At 38.8% G+C, this 22,065-nt stretch overlaps 1 protein-coding gene and 1 pseudogene across 1 annotated transcript in view; one reads left to right on the forward strand and one right to left on the reverse strand.

Annotated features, from left to right (window-relative positions):
- C2CD6 (C2 calcium dependent domain containing 6) overlaps positions 1-22,065 on the forward strand; it is a 160,118-nt gene that overhangs the window by 8,507 nt on the left and 129,546 nt on the right. The gene's annotated exons all lie outside the window — the stretch shown is intronic.
- On the reverse strand, positions 9,745-10,841 carry LOC103659746 (annotated as a pseudogene).

A 22,065-nucleotide genomic window follows, 5' to 3' on the forward strand; every position in this document is an offset into this window, starting at 1 on the left:
TGTGAGAGAGTGGTCAAGTTTCATTCTTTTGCATGTAGCTGTCCAATTTTCCCAGCACCATTTATTGAAGAGACTGTCTTTTTCCCACCGGATGTTTTTTCCTGCTTTATCAAATATTAGTTGCCCAAAGAGCCGAGGGTCCATTTCTGGGTTCTCTGTTCTGTTCCATTGGTCTATGTGTCTGTTTTTGTGCCAGTACCATGCTGTCTTTGTGATCACAGCTTTGTAGTACAGCTCGAAATCCGGCATTGTGATGCCCCCAGCTTTGTTTTTCCTTTTCAACAGTTCCTTGGAGATTCGGGGCCTTTTCTGTTTCCATACAAATTTAAGGACTATTTGTTCCAGTTCTTTGAAAAATGTCCTCGGTATTTTGATCGGGATAGCATTGAAAGTGTAGATTGCTCTGGGTAGCATGGACATTTTAACTATGTTAATTCTTCCAATCCATGAGCATGGAATATTTTTCCATCTTTTTCTGTCTTCCTCAATGTCTTTCAAGAGTAATTTATAGTTTCTAGAATATAGGCCCTTTACGTCTCTGGTTAAGTTAATTCGAAGGTAACGTATGGTTTTTGGTGCTATTGTAAATGGGATGGATTCCCTCATTTCTCTTTCTTCGGTCTCGTTATTCGTGTATAGAAATGCAACTGATTTCTGAGCATTGATTTTGTATCCCGCCACGTTACTGAATTGCTCTATAACTTCTAATAGTTTGGGAGTGGCTTCTTTTGGGTTTTCCATATAGAGTATCATGTCATCTGCGAAGAGAGACATTTTGACTTCTTCTTTGCCGATTTGGATACCTTTGATCCCTTTTTGTCGTCTGATTGCTGTTGCAAGGACTTCTAGTACTATGTTGAATAATAGTGGCGAGAGTGGGCATCTTTGTCGTGTTCCTGATCTTAAGGGAAAGGCTTCCAGCTTTTCCCCATTGAGAATGATATTTGCTGTAGGCTTTTCATAGATGGCTTTTATGAGATTGAGAAGTGTACCCTCTATTCCTACACTCTGAAGGGTTTTAATCAGGAAAGGATGCTGTATTTTGTCAAATGCTTTTTCTGCATCTATTGAGAGAATCATATGATTTTTTGCTTTTTTCTTGTTGATATAGTCTATCACACTGATTGATTTGCGAATGTTGAACCACCCTTGCATCCCAGGGATGAATCCCACTTGGTCATGATGGATAATCCTTTTAATGTACTGTTGGATCCTATTAGCAAGGATCTTGTTGAGAATTTTGCCCTCCAGATTCACTAGGGAAATCTGATGTTTTATAGGGACCTTAGGGTGTGTAATTCTCCTTTTTGATGGGGTCTTTGCCTGGTTTGGGGATCAAGGTAATATTGGCCTCATAGAATGAGTTTGGTAGCTTTCCTTCTGTTTCTATTTTTTTGAAATAGCTTTAGAAGAATAGGTATTATTTCTTCTTTGAATGTTTGGTAGAATTCCCCGGGGAATCTATCAGGCCCTGGCGTTTTGTTTTTTTGAAGGTTTTTAATCACTGTTTCAATCTCTTCATAATTAATTGGTCTGTTTAAAAAATCAATTTCTTCCTGTTTCAGTCTTGGTAGTTTATAGGTTTCCAGGAAGGCCTCCACCTCTTCCAGATTGCTTAATTTATTGGCATAAAGCTGTTGATAAAAGTTTCTAATAATCCTTCGTATTTCATTGGTGTTGGTTGTGACCTTTCCCCTTTCATTTATAATGTTATTAATTTGGGCCCCTTCTGTATTCTTTTGGATATATCTTGCCAGTGGTTTGTCTATTTTATTAATTATTTCAAAGAACCAGCTTGTAGTTCTGTTGATCTGCTCTACTGTGCTCCTGGTTTCTAATTCATTGATCTCTGCTCTAATCTTGATCACCTGCCTTCTCATGCGTGGGTTAGGCCTGTTCTTCTGTTCCAGCTCCAGCTTCTTGAGTTGAGACTATAAAAACTGCATTTTAGATTTTTCTCTTCTTTTGAGTGAGGCTTGGATGGCTATGTATTTTCCCCTTAGGACTGCCTTTGCAGTGTCCCATAGGTTTTGGACCGTTGTGTTTTCATTCTCGTTGGTCTCCATAAATTGTTTAATGATTTTTGATTTCCTGGTTTATCAAATTATTCTTGAGCAGGATGGTTCTTAGTCTCCAAGTGTTTGAGTTTCTTCCAAATTTTTGCTCGTGATTGAGTTCCAATTTCAAAGCACTGTGGTCTGAGAATATGCAGGAAATAATTTCAGTCTTTTAGGATCGGTTGAGACCTGTTTTGTGACCCAGAGCATGGTCTATTCTTGAGAATGTTCCATGGGCATTAGAATAGAATGAGTATTCTTTGGTTCTGTGGTGTAGTGTTCTATATATATCTATGAGGTCCAACTCATCTAGTATGGCATTCAAAGCTCTTGTTTCTTTGTTGATTTTCTGCTTAGGTGATCTATCTGTTGCTGATAGTGGAGTGTTGAGGTCCCCTACTATTAACATATTATTATCTGTATGTCTCTTTATTCTGGTTAAGAGTTGGCTTGTATATCTTTCTGCTCTCCTGTTGGGGGCATATATTTATAATTGTCATATCCACTTGTTGGGTACATCCTTTAAGAATAATATAGTGCCCTTCTGTATCTGTAGTCTTTAGTTTAAAATCCAATCTGTCTGATATGAGAATTGCTACCCCAGCTTTCTTTTGAGGTCCATTGGCATGAAAGATGGTATTCCATCCCTTTACTTTCAGTCTGGTTGTATCTTTAGGTTCAAAATGAGTCTCTTGTAGACAGCAAATGGACGGGTGATGTCTTTTTATCCAATCTGCAATTGTGTGGCATTATGGAAGCATTTAGGCCATTCACATTGAGAGTGATTATTGAGAGATATGATTTTAATGATGTCATGTTGCCTGTAATGTCTTTGTTTCTATAGATTGTGAATTTCTGTTCTGTATCCCTCTTGGGGCCTTTTTACCATTATAGAACCCCCCGTAATATCTCCTGTAGGGCTGGTTTCGTGGTTACGAAATTGGTCAGTGACTGGCGATTCTGGAAGGTCTTTATCTCTCCATCAATTCTGAATGACAGCTTTGCTGGATAAAGGATCCTTGGCTGCATGGTTTTCTCTGAAAGAGTTTTTAAAATGCCCCCCCAACCCTTTCTCTCATTCCAGGTCTGTGTAGACAGGTCTGACGTAATTCTGATACCTTTGCCTTGGTACGTGAGAAATTTCTTTGCCCTGGCCGCTTTCAGTATTGTATCCTTGGATCTAATATTTGCAAATTGCACTGTGACGTGACGTGGTGTAGGTTTGTCGTGGTTGAGCTTTGGAGGGGTCCTCTCTGGCTCTTGGACACGAATGCTTGTTTCCTTGCTAGATTAGGGAAGTTTTCAGCTACAATTTGTTCAAATATCTCTTCTAGACCTCTGTTTTTCTCCACCCCCTCGGGGATGCCGATGATTCTGACATTGGAACGTTTCATTGAGTCAGTAATCTCCCGTAACCTACATTCTTGAGATTGGATTTTTTTTTAGCCAAATTTCTGTTTCAGCTTTCTCTTCTACCATCCCATCCTCCAATTCACTAATTCATTCTTCTGCCTCATTTACCCTGGCCGTCAGAGCCTCTAGTTTTGACTGCATTTGATTCATAGCATTTTTAATTTCTGCCAGATTCGCTCTCTTTTCCGCCCTTAGAGATTCTATATTCTCATTAATATTTTTTTCAAGTCTACACATCATCTTGACCATTGTTACTCTGAACTCCATTTCTGATAATTTGATTATATCCATATCCATTAGTTCTGTGGCAGAGGCCACGGACTCATTGTCTTTTCTTTGCTGGGGGGGATTTCTCCTTCTTGTCATTCTGATGAGGAGAGGTTGCGGGTTTTTCCAGAGCCCAAATTGTTGACCAGGACCTAGGCAGTGCGCCCTTGTTTTATAGGGACCTTAGGGATGTGGGCTTCTTGATTTTTTCAGTCTGCCTTCTGGGGGAGGGGCCTGCCGCGCCGATACTCAGGCAGCCCTGTTTGGATAGAGTCTCCGTGTCCCCTGCGAGGGGGGATGGGGATGGACATAATGTGAGCCGGTATTTCCAGGCTTTTGTTCTCTGGCGGCTTTCCCTGGCGGTTTGCTGTGCCTCTTCTGAGAGTCAGAGCAGCAGTAGCCGAGTCTCAGCCTCTGTCTCAGAACAGAGGGATCGCGGACCGTTCTCCACTGATGTTCTGGCCACTTTAACTCTGTTACTGTTGGTGCTGGTCAACCCTGCAGCGTCCCGGGATGTGCGCCCCACACCCGGCGTCCCAGCCCTCACTTCCAGGGCCGGCGCGTCTCTGTCCTTTGTGTTTCTAACACCGCCAGCCGCCAGCTGCCTCCGGACGCCCCGGAGCTCTGTTTCAGTGTGGTTCGTGCGCACTCCGGAGCTCCGGTTTTCAGTCTGGTCACATGCACGTTCCCAGGCTCATGGTCTCAGTCCGCTCTCTCGAGGGTGGGCCGCGAGCCCGCCCGCTCCCCCGTGCAGGTGGCTACCGCTTCCCGGTGCCCGAACGCGGCGGCTCCCTCCCCCTTCCGTTTATCTTCCGATATCTGTGCTCAGTTTCACGTCTCCACGCTTCGTACCTCAATACTCAATGCTGGAGTTGTTCATTTGTAGAGATCCAGATGCATCTTCCTGCGTCTCAGGCTGGTTCCGTGGATGTTCAGGCTGGTCTGGTATCTATCCAGCTCCACTCAGGGAACCAGCTGAAAAAGGGGACCCCTATTCCTCCGCCATCTTAACTCTCGGATTTTACTACTTTTATCTCTACAGTAAGGGATTCTCTAATGTCTTCTCTACTTTATTCAAGCCCAGCTACTATCTTTATACTCATTGTTTTAAATTCTAGTTCAGACATCTTACTTATATACATATTGATTAAATCCATAGGAGGGAGTACTACCGCCTGTTCTTTCTTTTGGGGTGAATTTCTTAGTCTTGTAATTTTCTCCAGAAAAGAATGGAAGAGAGAAAAAGAAAACAACAACAACAAGAAGAACTTCGGAAGTGTTTCTGGGATATGCTGTGTACATTCTGCTGTTGCATTTGGCTGGTCTTTCCCACGGGTCTGCGCTCTGCAGAGTTCCTCCTTGCCTGCAGTGGGGACTGTTGATACCTTTAACTGGGTGTGCTTTGATTTGTTTGTTAAGATAAGCCTGGAGAAGTAAAGAAAAAAAAAAGCCAGATCCAAGACAAGAGAAAAGGAAAAGGAACAAAAATGCAAATAAACAAACTAACAAAAAACTATAAACCTGATTCCAAAGAATAAGAAAGAAAGAAGGAAAAAAGAATAAGGAAAGAATAGAAAAAAAAAATTAAGCCTGATCTGAAAAATAAGAGAAGGAAACAAACAAACCAACAAATGAACAAAAAATTATAAGCCTAATACCAAAAAAAGAGAAAAGAAGGAAAAAAAAGAAAGATAAAAAATTAAAATATGAAATAAAAATATAAAAAATTTAAAAATTAAAAAAGAAAAAAGAAAAGCAAGCCTGGTCTTATTTCCACAAGAAGCTGACATTGGAGCACTCTTTAATCAGTAGACTTGGTACATGGGGGGCTGTGTTGGTCTTCTGAGGGAGAGGCCTGCTGGGCTGGCTCACAAGCTGACTTGCCCTTGTAAAAGTGCCCCTGCCAGGTGCAGAGGGCAGGGTTTAGTGTAGGGGGCTCCAGCCTCCACTGGAGGTACTGTGTTGCTCTCTGAAGTCCAACTGTGCTGGTGGGTGGGAGAGGGAGGGGTGGTGGAGGAGGAAGATGGCATCACCCTGCCCTTTGGTCCCCAGGGAGGGCAATTTCTGGCCACTGCTGTTCAGGAGACCCTCACAGAAAAGCAAGCAGTCTCCTGTGTCCTGGGCTTTCATCAGATCCTTACCTTAACCTGTCTGTTTCTAGGGCCATTGGCATGCCCAGCACCACAGATCTGTTATTTTATCTCTAGATAGTGGCTGGGATTCAAAACTCCCAAGTTTTAAAGGCCCTGGCAAGGTACAGACCCTCTCCCCTCCCCCAGAGGTGAGCCTTGAGGCACGCCCAGCACCGTCCTGTCCCAGGAAAGCAGTTGCACAGTGCGCTGGGAGGCTGGGGCTTATTGTGATGCACAGCGGAAAGCTGAAACCAAGTTATCTGCCATCGGCATGCGACTCGATCTCCTACTTCGTTCTGTCCCAGAGAAGCCGTCTCGGCATGCGACTCGATCTCCTACTTCGTTCTGTCCCAGAGAAGCCGTCAGGCAGACGCTTGAGTATATTGTGGCGGACAGCGAAAAGCCTGCCCGTGTCTGCTCTCTGCTCAGTTCTGTCCCAGAAAAGCAGCTGCTCGCATGCATACAGTGGTTTAAGTCTATTGTGCCTCACAGCAAAAAGCTGCTACAAAGTTATCTGCCCTCTTCCTCTTCCAAACCTCTTCCAAACCTCTTCCAAACCTCTTCCAAACCTCTTCCAAACCTCTTCCAAACCTCTTCCAAACCTCTTCCAAACCTCTTCCAAACCTCTTCCAAACCTCTTCCAAACCTCTTCCAAACCTCTTCCAAACCTCTTCCAACTGTCCTGAGGAGTGAGCTCTCCCAGTGCAACCCAGGAGATCTCCTCACTGCTGCTTCATGTGCAGTCACTACCTGCTGTACTCGCTCTTGCTCTCTCCCTGACTTTGCACTGAGAAAAGGGTTCCCTTCCCTTTGCGGTCCCACGGCTTTCCTCTCCCCCAATTCGTGGCTCCAAACATCTGCCATGTTCTCTCCCTCCAACTGTGCAGATTGTTTTCTTAATCCTCACATCGTATTCCTAGTTCTTCAAAATAGTTGGATGTTGATCTAGCTGTGCTTGAGGGATGAGGCCAAGCCCAGGGTCTCACTGCTGTTCTGCCATTTTAACTCCAGAAGCCTATGTGTCTGTTTTTGGGTCCATATCATACTGTTTTGATTGTATAACTTGAAATCTAGAATTGTGATATCTCCATTTTTGTTTATCTTTTTCAAGATTGCTTTAGCTATTTCGGGTCTTTTGTGGTTCCGTAAAAATTTGAAGATTCTTTGTTCTAGTTCTGTGGAAGATGCTGTTACTTCGATAGGCATTGCATTAAATCTGTGGATTGCTTCGGGTAGTATGTGCATCAGCATGGAATATCTTCCCTTTAGTTTGTGTCATCTTCAACTTCTTTCGTCGGTGTATTATAGTTTTCAGAGTACAGGTCTTTCACCTCCTTGGTTAAATTTATTCCTACGTATTTTAAAATTATTTTTGGTGCAGTCATAATTGGGATTGGTTCCTTAATGTCTCTTTCTGCTGCTTTATTACTAGTGTCTAGAAATGCAGTAGACATCTATACATTGATTTTGTATCCTTTGACTTCACTGAATTCATCTATCAGTTCTAGTTAGTTTTTTGGTGGAGACTTTAGGGTTTTCTACATACAGTATCACGTCATTTGCAAATAGTGAAGTTGTACCTCTTCCTTACTCATTTGGATGCCTCTTATTTCTTTTTCTTGTATGATTGCTGTGCTAGGATGTCCAGACTGTGTTGAACAAAAGTGGTGAGAGTGGACACCTGTGTTTTGTTCCTGATGTTAGTGGAAAAGCTCTCAGTTTTCCCCTGATAAGTATGAAGTTAGCTGTGGGTTTTTCATATATGGCCTTTATTATGTTGAGGTATGTTCCGTTTAAACCTATTTTGTTGAGAGTTTTTATCACAGATGAATGTTGTATTTTGTTAAATGTGTTTTCTGCATTTATTGAGATGATCATATGGTTTTTATCCTTCACTTGTTGATGTGATATATCACATTGATTATTTTGTGAATATTGAACCACTCTTGCATCCCAGGAGTAAATCCCACTTGCTCGTGGTGAATGACTTTTTAAATATGTTATTGGATTCAGTTTGCTAGTATTTTGTTGAGGATTTTTGCATCTGTGTTCATCAGAGATATTGGTTTGTAGTTCTCTTTTCTCGTAGTGTCTTTATTTGTCTTTGGTATCAGGGTAATGTTGGCCTCATAGGATGAGTTTGGAAGTTTTCCTTGCTCTTTTATTTTTTGGAATAGTTTGAAAAGAATAGGTATTATCTCTTTAAATATTTGGTAGAATTCACCTTGAAGCTGTCTGGTGCTGGACTTTTGTTCAGACTTTTTTGATGATTTATTCAATCTCATTGCTGATAATTGGTCTGTTCAAATTTTCTGTTTCTTCCTGGTTCAGTGTTGGATGGTTGTATGTGTTTCTAAGAATTTATCCATTTCTTCTAGGTTGCCCATTTGTTGGCATATAATTTTTCATAATATTCTCTTACAGTCTCCTTTTTCAATCCTGATTCTGTTTGAGTTCTTTTTTTTTCTTTTTCGTTTGTTGGGTCTGGCTAAAAGTTTATCAATTTTGTTGACCATTTCAAAGAACCAGCTTCTTGTTTCATTGATGTGTTTTTTTTTTTTTAGTTTCTTTTTAACTTATTTCTGCTCTAATCTTTATTAATTTCCTTCTGATTTTTTTTTTTTTTTTACTTTGTTCCCCTTTTTCTAGCTCTGGTGGGTGTAAGGTTGGGTTGTTTATTTGAGATTTTTCTTCCTTCTTGCGGTAGGCTTGTATTGCTCTAAACTTAGAACAGCTTTTCTGCATTCCAAAGGTTTTGGACTGTTGTATATATTCATTTTCATTTGTCTCTGTGTGTTTTTTGACTTCCTCTTTGATTTCTTGGTTGACCCATTCATTGTTGAGTAGTATGTTATTTAACCTCCATGTATTTGTGTTCTTTCCAGATTTTTTCTTGTGGTTAATTTCTAGTTTCATAGCGTTGTGGTCGAAAAGATGCATGGTATTACTTTAGTCTTTTTGAATTTGTTCATACTTGATTTGTGACCTAACATGGTATCTATTCTGGAGAACATTTCATGTGCACTTGAAAAGAATGTGTATTCTGTTTTGGATAGCATGTTCTGAATATGTCTGTTATATCCGTTTGGCCCAATGTGTCATTCAAAGCCACTGTTACCTTGTTGATTTTCTGTTTGGATGATCTATTCATTGAGATAAGTGGGGTGTCGATGTCCCTCCTATTATTGTATTACCAAAAATTACTTCCTTATGTTTGTTGATAAGTACCTTATGTATTTGGGTGCTCCCATGTTAGGTGCATAAACACAATTGTTATATCTTCTTGTTCCCTTTATGATTATGTAGTGTCCTTCATCTTTTGTTACAGTCTTTGTTTAAAGTCTATTTTGTTTGAAGTCTATTAAGTATCACTGCCCTGGGTTTCTTTTCATCTTCATTTGTATGGTAAGTGTTTTTCCATCCCTTCACTTTTTTTTTTTTTTTTTTTTTTTTTTTTTTTTTTTTTTTAAGTAGGCTCCATGCCCAGCATGGAGCCCAGTGCAGGGCTTGAACTCATGACCCTGAGATCAAGACCTGAGCTGAGATCAAGCGTCAGATGCTTAACCAACTGAGCCACCCAGGCACTTCCATCCCTTCACTTTCAATCCTCATGTGTCTTTAGGTCTGAAATGAATCTCTTGTAGGCAGCATGTAGGTCTTGTTTTTTTTATTCATTCTGTCACCGTATGTCTTTTGATCAGATAGTTTAGTCTATATTCAAAGTAATTATCAATAAGTATGTACTTATTGCCATTTTGTCACTTGTTTTGTGGTTATTTTTATAGCTCTTCTCTTTTCCTTTTCTCACTTGCTCTCTTCTTTCATGGTTTGCTGGTTTTCTTTAGTGATATACTTGGATTCCTTTTGCTTATTTTTTGCATAGCTGTTACAGGTTTTTGATTTGTGGTTACCATTAGGTTTATATATAACATCTTGTGTGTATAGTAGTATATATTAAGTTGATATTGGCTTAGGTTTGAACCCATTCTGAAAGCATTAAAATTTTACTCTTCTCCCAACCCTATAGTGTCGTTGTTTATTTTTGTTTTTCGTCCATTGAGGCATTTTATTTGCACGTATGTATTATATCCCTAGAAAAAGAATCCCAGGATTTTCCCCCCTGTGTGTTTTTGTCTTGCTTCTTCATGGTCCGTGATACCAGCTGAGGTTGTCAGTACAATGAAACCAAACTAGCAGGATGGGGGCAGGTTATTCTGCCATTTTTCTAGGTCTTTCAGGTGTACATAAAATCTGGGGCTGATCACTCCACACTTGTTTAACCTGCCCATGAGGTTCACAATTTTCCCCACTCTGTGATCATCAATGATTTTAAATTTGCCAATGTAACCATGCTTCATCATCACAGTGAGAAACTGGATGACGACTTTGGAGCATGGCCCAATAAGAACCTGGCATTTGCCTCTCTTTTCAGCATTGTTAATGCTCTTGAGAGCATCTGCCAGGACATTCATGTGCACCGTTATGGCAGCATGGAAAGATGGTGGAAAGAGGATGGGAGGGGTGAGTGCACGGAGTTATGGGAAGCGGGTGGCCTATCGCTATAGTGTCATTGTTTAAATCCTTTTATGAATCTCTTCATCGATTTTTATGGATATACTTACTTTACTGCTTTTGTGCCTTCTACTTTTCTTCTGTTTATGTTCTTTTCTTTCCATTCAATCCCCTTTAACATTTCTTGTAAGACTGGTTTAGTGGTGGTGAATTTCTTTAACTTTTGTTCATCTGGAAACGCTATCTCTCCTTCTATTCTGAATGATAGTCTTGCAGGGTAGAGTACTCTTGTTCGCATATTTTTGTTTGTTTGTTTCAGCACTTTGAATATATCATGTTACTTCCTTCTGTCCTGCAGTCTCTACTGAAAAATTAGCTGGTAGACTTAAGTAGTTTCCTTTGTATGTAACTGTTTTCTCTTGTTGCTTTTAAAATTCCCTCTTCAGGGATGCCTGGGTGGCTTCAGGAGCCTTCGGCTCAGGTCATGATCTCAGAGTCCTGGGATTAAGCCCTGAGCTGAGCTCCCTACTCAGTGGGGAGTCTGCTTCTCCCTCTCCCCCTCCCCCCCACTCATGCTCTCTTTCTCTCACCCTACTTGCTCTCTCAAACAAATAAACAAAAATCTTTAAAAAAAATAAAATAAAATTCCTTCTTTATAATTACTTTTTGTCACTTTAATTACTCTGTGTCTTGGTGTGGACCTCCTTGGGTTGATTTTTTTTTAGGGCATTCTGTGCCTGTTGGATCTGTATATCTGTTTCCTTCTTCAGATTTGGGATGTTTTCAACTATTTTTTCAAATTTTCTGTTCCCTTCTTTCTCTTTTCTCCTTCTGCAATCCTTATAATGCAAATATTGTTACACTTGATGGTGTCACTGAGTTCCCTTAATCTATGCTCATTTTGGGGGGCACCTGTGTGGCTCAGTTGATTAAGTGTCTGACTTCAGCTCAGGTCATGATCTCTGGGTCCTGGGATTAAGCCCCGTGTTGGGCTCCCCACTCAGCAGGGAGTCTGCTTCTCCCTCTCCTCTGCCCCTTCTCCTCCACCTGTTTGTGTTCCCTCTGTCTCTCTCAAATAAATAAAATCTTTTTTAAAAATCTGTTCTCACTTTTATAATTAATGTTTTTTCTTTCTCTTGTTCAGTTTGATTGCTTTTCATTATTCTGTCTCCTAGCTCACTGATCCGTTCTTCTGCTTCCTCTAGTTTACAATTTATTCCCTCTAGTGTATTTTTAAATTTAGTTGTTGTGTTCTTCATCTCTGGTTCATGCTTTTTTATGTTTTCCCTTTCTTTGTTGAAGTTCTCACTGAGGTTCTCCTCTCTTTTCTCAAGTCTAGTGAGTATCTTTGTGACCATTACTTTATTTTTTAAAAATTTTTTTTTATTACATTATGTTAGTCACCATACAGTACATCCCTGGTTTCTGATGCAAGGTTCGATGATTCATTAGTTGCGTATAACACCCAGCGCACTATGCAATATGTGCCCTCCTTACTACCCATCACCAGTCTATCCCATTCCCCCACCCCCCTCCCCTCTGAAGCCCTGTTTGTTTCTCAGAGTCCATATGTGACCATTACTTTAAATTCTTTATCAGGCATATTACTTATCTCTGTTTCATTTGGCTCTCTTGCTTTTATTTTGTCCTGTTCTTTAATTTGGGGCATTTTTCTCTGTCTCCTCATTTTGTCAGGCTCTCTGTGTCTGTTTCTATGTGTTAGGAAAGCCAACTACATCTCCTGCTATTCAAAGTGGCCTTATGAAGAGGAGGACCTGTAGTACCCTGTAGTGCAATGTCCCCTGTTCACCAGAACCGGGTGCTTCAGGGGTATCTCCTAAGTGTGCTGTGTACTTCCTGTTGTGGTTGAGCTCTGTTTGCCTTCAGTACAATCATTTGCAATGGCCTTGTTTGCTTGTTGTGGGCAAGGTTTAGTCCCTGTGCTGTAAGGGGCCATTCTGGGGTCACCTTGGGCTTGAATTGGGTCAGACCAGATGCCTGCACTCAGCTTGTTTGTTAGAACTGCAGTTGCAGTGAACTGCAGGACACTCTCCCTACTTGTCCCTTGGAAATCTTTGTTGGTGGGCAGGGCCTAAAGTCAGACCAGGAATTTGCTCCAGTTTCTCTGTTGGAGGTTGCAGTGACCTTGAACTACTGGGTTCTCTCTGTGTGCTGCCCCTTGTGAGGTTTTTTGTTGGTGGTTGGGACCAGCAATCAGATTATATGTCTGTCCCCCGCCTTGGGCCACAGTTGAACTGGTGTGTGTGGTTATCTTCTCCTCTCCCCAGGGCAGAAGTTACTCTGGGGTGGTGCTGGCCACTGGGCTCCTTGCACAATGCCATGTTTTTGGCACCTCCTTGGATGGAGTCCCATCTAGTGGGGAGGGTTGAATGGCATGGATCTGCAGGAGAAAGTAGGGGTCTGGGGCACTGTTAGCAAGCTTGGTGGAAAGTGTTTGGGCTGCTTTCCACAAGTGTCAGCGAATCTAGACTGGTGGGTAGGAGAAAGAAATGGTGCCAGCCAGCTCCTTTGTTCTTAGATAAGTTTCACAATGAAACTTGGCCTTCCTGTGCAGGCTCTGAGACCAGCAAAGAAATCTTCCTGTATACCCCAGGTGCCTCAGAAACTTCTGTTTCTATGCTGTAACTTGGCAGGGTTTTTGTCATGCTGTGTTTTTAATGCCAAGGACCCAGTTTTCTATAGCTCTTTGGCTCTTGCAGAGCCAAGACCGCTCATTTTTACTGTTCCTGGTGTTTAGCCGCACTGATTATAAAAACTTGCAAAGTTAAGCCCCTCTAGTTTCAGAGTCAAATGTTATAGGGATTCATCTTCCCAATGCAGGTCCCCCATGCCTGGGATGCCTGGTGTGGGGTTTGCTGCTGCTGCTGCTGCTGCTGCTCCTCCTCCTCCTCCTCCTCCTCCTCCTCCTTCATGCTTTCAGTGCCCCTCCCTCTTACAGTCAGTCTTGCAGGTCAGTTTGGTTCCTGACTGTCTCTGCTCTTTCTACCATTTTATCCCATGTGGCCTCCTTTCTACAATTAACTGATCTTCAAGTCATTTTCTGGGTTATTTACACTGATGTGGGTATTATCTAGGTGTGTCTGTGGGACAAGGTGAGCCTAGGATCCTCCCACTCCACTATCTTCACCAGCATCGACATATTAAGTATTATGTGCCATAGTGTGGACTTCCTTGGGTTCATCTTGTTTGGGACTCTCTATGTTTCTTGGATTTGGATATCTATTTCCATCTCCAGATTAGGGAAGTTTTCTGTTATTATTTCCTCTAATAACTTTTTTTATACCTTTCTCTCTCTTATTCTTCTGGGACTCCTATAATGTTTGTTCACTTCATGTTGTCCAAGAGGTCTCTTAATCTGTCCTCAGTTTTTTTTTTTTTTTTTAAGTTCTGTTCTCTTTTTACTGTTAAGATTTTGTGCTTTCCATTACCCTTTCTTCCAGTTCACTGATACAGTCTTCTGCATTTTCTAATCCACTGTCAATTCCCTCTAGTGTGTTTTTCATTTCAGTTATGGTATTCTTTAACTCTGATTGGTTTTTTAAAATATTTTCTATCTCTATATTGATAGACTACTGAGTTCCCTCTTTGCTCCAGTCCAGTGAGTATATTTACAATCATTACTTTATTTTTTATTTTTTATTTTTTTTTTAAAGATTTTATTTATTTATTTGACAGAGAGAGACAGCCAGCGAGAGAGGGAACACAGCAGGGGGAGTGGGAGAGGAAGAAGCAGGCTCATAGCAGAGGAGCCTGATGTGGGACTCGATCCCGGTACACCAGGATCACGCCCTGAGCCGAAGACAGACGCTTTAACGACTGCGCTACCCAGGCGCCCCTACAATCATTACTTTAAATTCTTTATCAGGCATATTGCTTTTCTTTGTTTCATTTAGGTTTTTTTCCTGAAGTTTTTTTTTCCTGTTCTTTCTTTTGAAATATATTTTTCTGTCTCCTGATTTTGCTTGACTTTCTGTGTTTGTTTGTAAGGATTAGGCAGAATGACTACTTCTCCTAAACTTGAAGGAGTATTTTTGTGTACGGTGTCCTGTATGTAGACTCTGTGTGCTTGGTGACTATTGCTGGCTGGCTGGAGCTGTGGCAGTATATGCTAGTTACTGTTTGAATCTGTGGCTTTTTATGGAAATAAGAAGAAGAAAAATAAAATAAAATAGCCCCAAAAGAATTTTAAAAAGACAAGACAAATTTTAAAAACTTAAAAACTTAAAAAAATAAAAATAAAAATTAATTTTTAAATGAAATCTACACATGTAGCTTATTTTCTGTGCCCCAGCACCACAGAGGCTGATGTGGTTTTATAGACTCTGGGTTCAGGGGTTCTGAGGTTGTTCTTGCTCCAAGCCAGATCCTGTTCTGGTCTGGGCTTTTAAGGTGGAAGGGGAGAAGGCATTCCCACAGCTCCTTGGCCTTTTTAAACCGTGGATTTTTTTTTTTTTCTGTGCCTCAGTGCAACTGGGGCTGGTGTGGTCTTGTGGATCCTGGGCTTGCTGAGATCACAAGCTTGCTGTGACAACTGGATCTGCCCATTATCCAAACCCTGCTCTGGTCTAGTGTTTGTTGTCTTTTTTCTATACTAGTTGCTCTTTTAAACTGCAGCTTTTTTTTTTTCTGTGCCCAAGCTGTTTCTGTTCCCAGTTCCTTAGTACTATCCCTTCCCACTGCCATTCACGGTATCCTGGGAGTGGGGGTTCCCTATGTTACCATGTCTCTGTTTCTCTTGCTGTTCTCCTACTCATCTTTCTATCTTTGGTTTTCAGAAGGGGTTCAGTCACCCCTCAATTTTTCTTCAGGAGGAATTGTTCTATTAATAGGTATAATTTGGTGTGTTCTGTGGAGGAAGTGAGTTCTGGGTCTTCCTTTATCACCACCAGGGAGTGAAACATCTTAATTGCGTTTTATCTGCTCTTCTTGGTTAAATTAGTTACTGGTTTATATATTTTGTTGACCCTAGATCAATTTGGGAATTGATATCTTAACACTACTGAATCTTTCCATCTGTGCACATGTAATTTTTGCCATGCATTTAGATCTTTAATTTCACTGAGAAATGTTTTGTTGTTTTCAGTGTACAAGTCTTAATGTTTCTTCTGTTAAGTTTATTACTTTATTATGCTGCTTCTTTTAAAATTACTACGTTTCTTCTGTTAAATTTATTCCTAAGGATTTTGTTATTTCAGTGCTTTTTCAGATATACATGTTTTCATTGCTATTATATAGAAATACAAAAGATTTTTTTGTATTTTGTTCTTGTATCCTGATACTTCACTTGAGCTTGTTTATTCTAGTAATTTCTTTGTGTGTGTGTGGATTTCTTTAGACTTTCTATATATAGGATTGTAATGTCTGTACATAAAGACCATTTTTGCCACTTTCTTTCAAATGTGGATACTTTTTATTTCTTTTTCTTGTGTGACTGCATTGGATATAACAAGTGTCGATTAAAAGTAGTGAGAGTGAACACTTGCCTTACCAATCCGAGGGGGAAAAGCATTCAGTCTTTCACCATTGAGTGTGATGTTAGGTAAGTTCCTTTCTATTCCTAGTCTGTTCAGAGTTTTTATTAAGAATGAATTTTAGGGGCACCTGGGTGATTAAACATCTGCCTTCAGCTAAGGTCCTAATCCCAGGGTCCTGGGATCGAGCCCTGCATGCAGGGAGTCTGCTTCTCTCTCTCCTTCTGCCTCTCCCCCAGCTTGTGCTCTTTCTCTCTCTCTCAAATAAAATCTTTACAAAAATTTTAGATTTTGTCTGATACATTTTCTGTATCTCTTGAAGTGATCATGTGGTTTTTGTTCTTTATTGGACATATTTATTATGGTTTATTACATTAACTGATTTTCAGATGGAAAAATCCCACTTTCTTATGGCATATGGTCCTCTTTGTATGTTGTTGGATTTGGTTTACTCATATTTTGTTGAGGGTTTTTACCTCTATTCATGAGGAATATTGACCTGTTGTTATCTTGCAATATATGTCTGGCTTTGGTATGAACATAATATTGACCTCATAAAATATCTTGCGGGAATGTTCCTTCCTCTCCCCCCTCCTTTTTTTCTCTGAAACAGTTTGTAAAGGATTGTTATAATTTCTTCTTTAAATGTTTGGTAGAATTCACCAGTGAAACAAATCTGGGCCTGAGTTTTTCTTTTTAGGAAGTTGTAGTTACTAATTCAATTTCTTTACTTGTTATAGGTATTTTAAGATATTCTTTCTTCTTGAGTCAGTGTTGGTAATTTGTGTCTTTCTAAGAATTTTTTCCATTTCATCTAAATTGTCTAATTTGTTAACATAAAATTATTTATAGTTGTAGTAGTTTATATGCCTTATATGACAATGAACTTTGCAGATACAATGAATTTTAGGGTTTTGAGATGGGGAGATCATCCTGGATTATCTGAGTTGGGCCCTAAATGTAATCACAAATGCCTTTATAAGAGAGAGATAGAGGGGTGCCTCAGTGGCTCGGTTGGTTAAGTGTTTGCGTTTGGCTCAGGTCATGATCCCAGGGTCCTGGGACCAAGTCCTGCATCAGGCTCCCTGCTTAGGGGGAGCCTGCTTCTCCCTCTCCTCCCCCCCCACCCCCTGCTCATGCTTTCTCTCACTCTCTCTCTCAAATAAATAAAATCTTTAAAAAAAGAGAGAGGTATGCTCTTGAGGATATATCTAGTAATGGAATTTCTGGATCATAATTACATATATGCTCAATTTCAGTACATAATACTAAACAGTTTTTCAAAGAAGATAGACCAATTTATGTTCTTACTGGCAGTGTATTAGAATTCTAGTTACTCCACATCCTGGCCACTTGATATGGTCAGTCTCTTTATTATTAACTATCCAAGAAATATGTTAGTGGTATCTCTTTGGGGTGTTAACTTTTTTCCCTGGTGATGAATGAGGGTGAGTTCCCTTCCACATGTTTACTAGCCATCACATAAATTCTTTTGTTAAATGCCTATTGATGTCTCTTTCTCATTTTTCTCTTGGATTTTTGACCTTTTTCTTATTAATTGGTATAAATTTGTATATATATTCTAGTTATAGGCTCCTTGTCACTTGTACTATACATGTTGTAAATATTTTCTTCCAAATGTGTATGACATCTTTTGATAAGCAGAAGTTATTAAATTTAATGGAGTTTACTGTATCAAACTTTTCCCCTTATGGTTATTGCTCTTTGTGTTCTGTTTTGGAAATCTACTCCAACCTCATGGAAATATTCTCTTGTATTATCTTGTTATTTCCTTTGACACTGAGATCAACAATTCACCTGTAAATGATTTTTCTGAGTATGGTGTGAGTTATAAGTCAGGTTTTCTTTTCATTTTTCTCTCACCTTCTTCCTTTTATTGTTTTTTGTTTTGTTTTCATGATAATTTCTACTCGACTTTCCTTAGAGTGTTTTTTCTCCACTATTGTGCAGTACCAACTTTGTCACAAATGAAGTGCCTATGTAGGGGTCTATTTCTAGACTCTAAACATTTTCTTTGGTGCATTTATCTATACTTTTGCTAATGCTTTCAGACTTTAAGAAATCATGTCCTTGTTTCTTTAATTTTTAAATCCTTCATTTTGTTTTTCTTCTTCAAGATGGTCTTAGCTATACTTGGTTTTCCATTTTCACATTAATTTTTGGAAAAGCTAATCAATTTCTGTAGGAAAACTTTTTGGGACTTTGATTTTGGTTGCATTGAATCTCTAGTTCAATTTGAGGAGATGAATTACTTAAAGTTGACTCTTGAACAGCATGAGAGTTAGGGACACTGACCCCCATGTGGTTGAAAATCCATGTATAACTTGTGATTCCCCCCAAAATTTACTAATATCTGCCATTGACTGGAAGCTTTACTGATGACATAAACAGTTCATTAACACATGTTTTCTATGCTATGTATATTATATACTATATATTCTTACAATAAAGTAAACTAGAGAAAGGAAAATGTTAAGAAATTCATAAGGAAATGAAAATACATTTATAGTACTGTATGTATATTTATTGGAAAAAACTCACATATTGGTGAACCCATGTTCATGTTATTTGATGGCCATCTGTGTGTGTGTGTGTGTGTATCATGAAGCAATAATATTTACATATATAAATATATAAGCGTATTATATACATTACATGTATAGTATTTATATATTTATATGTAAGTATATATACTTATGATACCTAAGTATATGTATCTCAGTATAATATACATATGTACATAATATAAATATAATGTAATAAAACTATGCCTTGCTTCTTTATGCTTTTACACTTATTTATTCTGTCTAGGCTTCTCTCCCTCTAGTTCTTAATTTTTTTCCTCTTCATACTCAACTTGAAGTAATCATCACCTCCTTCCCTAGCACTCTTTCTCCCTACCCCCCTTCTTTGCCATGTGTTTATGAGATACTTCGTAGGCATCCTGGAATGGGCTTGGTACTGGAATCTTACCTCTTGTGCCCCTTTTGCTCCAGGGCTGTGGACATTAGTATTTGCTAAAAAGTGGACAATCAAATGAGGAACTGAGTATCAGTTTATCTAAGGCTTTCTGGTAATGAGTCTAAACTGGAAAATATTGTGAAACTCCTACCTCCATCTCAAATTGAAGGCAGCATGTATGAAATGGAGAAGGTAACCTGCTTCCTTCTAAGCAGACTCTGCCTAGGTGGGACTATGCATGGAAACTGGCAGCTGAAAGCCTCCAGAAAGGCAGATTTAGGAAAGTGAGACAAATTATAGACATTTAGCTGTGACTCCGTGGAAGCAGTCTCCAAATTGCTTTGACTGCACAGTCTTAGCAATAAAGAACATATGAACATCTATCACCAATGTTTGTATATTTATTTCTACATTGTATAAATGTACTGTAATTTACTACATAAAGTCTACAATATACAAAAATTAAAAATGGCAAGTATTTCTAAAAATGATTTCCATGTTTATTAGTGGTACAGAGTTCAATAAGCACTATTGAAAAGCACGATTTAATATTTGTGATGTAGTAATTTGAAGGTCTCATTCTAAGGCAAATTTATTATTTCAGTATATGGTTTGTAATGCTACTGTATTTGAAAAAGATACTTTCAAAGATTTGAAATTTCACATGGAAGAGGTATATCTTGGTTGTGCTTAGTAAAACCACTTTGCTCATTTTTCATTTCTATTCTACTTTGCAAAGTTTTTAGTCCAGATTTTATCAGTAAAATGTTATCTTTACTGAGTAATTAGTTCTGGCAAACTAATTGGAAGGCATTGCATTTTTTTATATTTAAAAGGAAAAATGGTCTCCTAACGTGCTGAAACCCTTCTTTTGTGAGATTTTTAAACAAATGAGGAAATGGTTTCTAAGTTGCTAAAGTGTGATACCATGAGCTTGTAGAGTGATCATAGTGCATTTGCACACAGAAAATAACATTGGATGAAAATATTTCCAATAGTTTTCAAAATGCTCTTATCTTCACATGAGTTCATTTCAAAAAGAGTTATTTTCACACTCATTAAAATGTCACTACTTTACTCTGAAAAGACAGATTAAGAAATATCCATTTTAAAATATTTGCTAGTTTACATACAGTTGATAGTTATTTGTCATCACAGAAAAGGTTAGCAAATTTGGAACATTTGTCTTGTGAGAATGTACATGGGATATCTTTATGTTTGCCAACTTTAAAAAATATTTTGCTATGAAATTTTTATGCTTAGTCCTCATCTATTTGTAAAACACACTGAATATGCTACTTAAAGTAAGTACTTAGTTGAGTGGTTAATCCACTTAACTAGCAAATATGGTACCCTGAACTCATGAAGGCAGTGGTCTGACCTGAGTATAAAACTCACACTTTTCCTCAGAATATTTGTCTACTGCTTATAGTTAGTTATATGTGCTTACTTTCTTACTTGTTAAAGAAAATTGTTGAATTCCGATATTTTCTTCCACTACTCTAGGGGATAGTTCCTGGGCCCTGCTGTGAGTGTCCTTGTTTCATGGGGACAGAACCACAGAGGGTGAAAGAGAGTCATTGCTCCTGAGCTAGGCAGGGAAAAGAGGATTCAAAAAATATTTTTTAGAGTTAATAATTCCAGGTACTTGTGTTTGCAGAATGAATGGGAAAATCTGACCAATCAAATAAGTTATTCTTTTTCCCATGTAAGAAATCTGGGTTGGCTAAAGAAAAAGTAAAGATAAAAGTCTATTTTTTCAGCCATCGTTTTTCTGATAGAGAAACCATCATTGGTTTGTCTTTTTTTTTTTTTCCACCTGTCTTCAACACCAGACTGAATTTCTTAAGGGTAAGAACACTTCAAGCTGGAACAGTGCCAAGCATATAGTTGTGCCGACACATAGTAAATGTTAATTAATGTAAAGACACTGAGGTTTCTATTAGGGCTAGGAAGTAAGAATATTCTGGAAAAGCTAAGCATGTAGGCTTGTGCGTTTCCAAGTAAAACTGAAATGGAGGAGAGTAGGTCAAAAAGGTCACTGGGGAAGAAGTGCAGAACAATGAAAGTGAATATACAGACTTTTAAAAGATGTGCCATGAGGGACTTTTACTCAGAGTGGGGCCAAAAGTAACAGAGATGAAAGGCATAGTCGAATTAACTGAAATAAAAATTCTCTGCAGCTTCAGGAGAAATTCTAGGTGGTATAAGTAGGCCTTATGAGACTAGTCTTTAGAACTTCTGTTCAAGGTTCTAATAGAATTTAGGCAAAGAGTTATTTTGCTCATGTTGCCACTGAAGAGAACTCTGCTCAGATAAGGAAAGGAAAATAAAAAGGTAGTGATCTGAGGAGGGGGAGACAGTATTTTTGCCACATAGTTAAAGATAAATTGAGTCTTTGGTCTTACAAAAATACAATTATTTTGTATTTATTAAAATGTATATTCAAAGTAGACTTCCATGATAAGGTTATCATAACATTAGAAAGCATGAGGGTCCACACTGAATACACATATAATGTACCATGGGTTGGTGTTTATGTGAGAATATAGTAATTGTCACTCAGTTACCTTAAACTACAAATTATACAAATATATAAAAATCATATATATAAAACCTATTAAGCCAATCAGATGCAGCAATAGCAAAATGACCCAACATATACACAACAATTTTTTTCAGTACAACTAAAGTGTTTGTTATATACTTTGAAGCAAAAATTTCAACATAACTGAGGATTTATTATATACATCAAAAATTGAACAGTTGATTCTTAAAAAGATACAAAACAACAGATTCCTGGGAAGTTAATGTTTATAAGTAAGACCATGTTGATTCAAGTTAGCAAAATTTGGGGATAAATACAATTCTTCTTTTCAAGTTAGATTTGTAATAGGTTTTTCTGTATTCCCCTCATTTCTCCCCTCCATTCTCCTTCCTTCTCTCTCGCTTTACCTTTAAAATCTATACTAAAATGTCTTGTAATTTTTAAAAGCTAACCATCATGTGTAGTGACCAGAGCTCTTAAGAACAAAGTTAAATACCAACCCACAAATATCTGTTAGTGAAGTTACTCTGGAGGAAATGACACAACTCAAAACCAAAAGCCATTTGTCCATCGCTCCATTCCCGCTTACCTACTATTCCAAAGTATTAAATTGCAGTTCCTTCTGTGGCTGATTGAATGAATATTGGAATAACTTGCAAGCA

This window comes from Ursus maritimus, unplaced genomic scaffold, assembly GCF_017311325.1.
Source record: "Ursus maritimus isolate PB19 unplaced genomic scaffold, ASM1731132v1 scaffold_1, whole genome shotgun sequence".
Classification (NCBI taxonomy): Eukaryota; Metazoa; Chordata; class Mammalia; order Carnivora; family Ursidae; genus Ursus; species Ursus maritimus.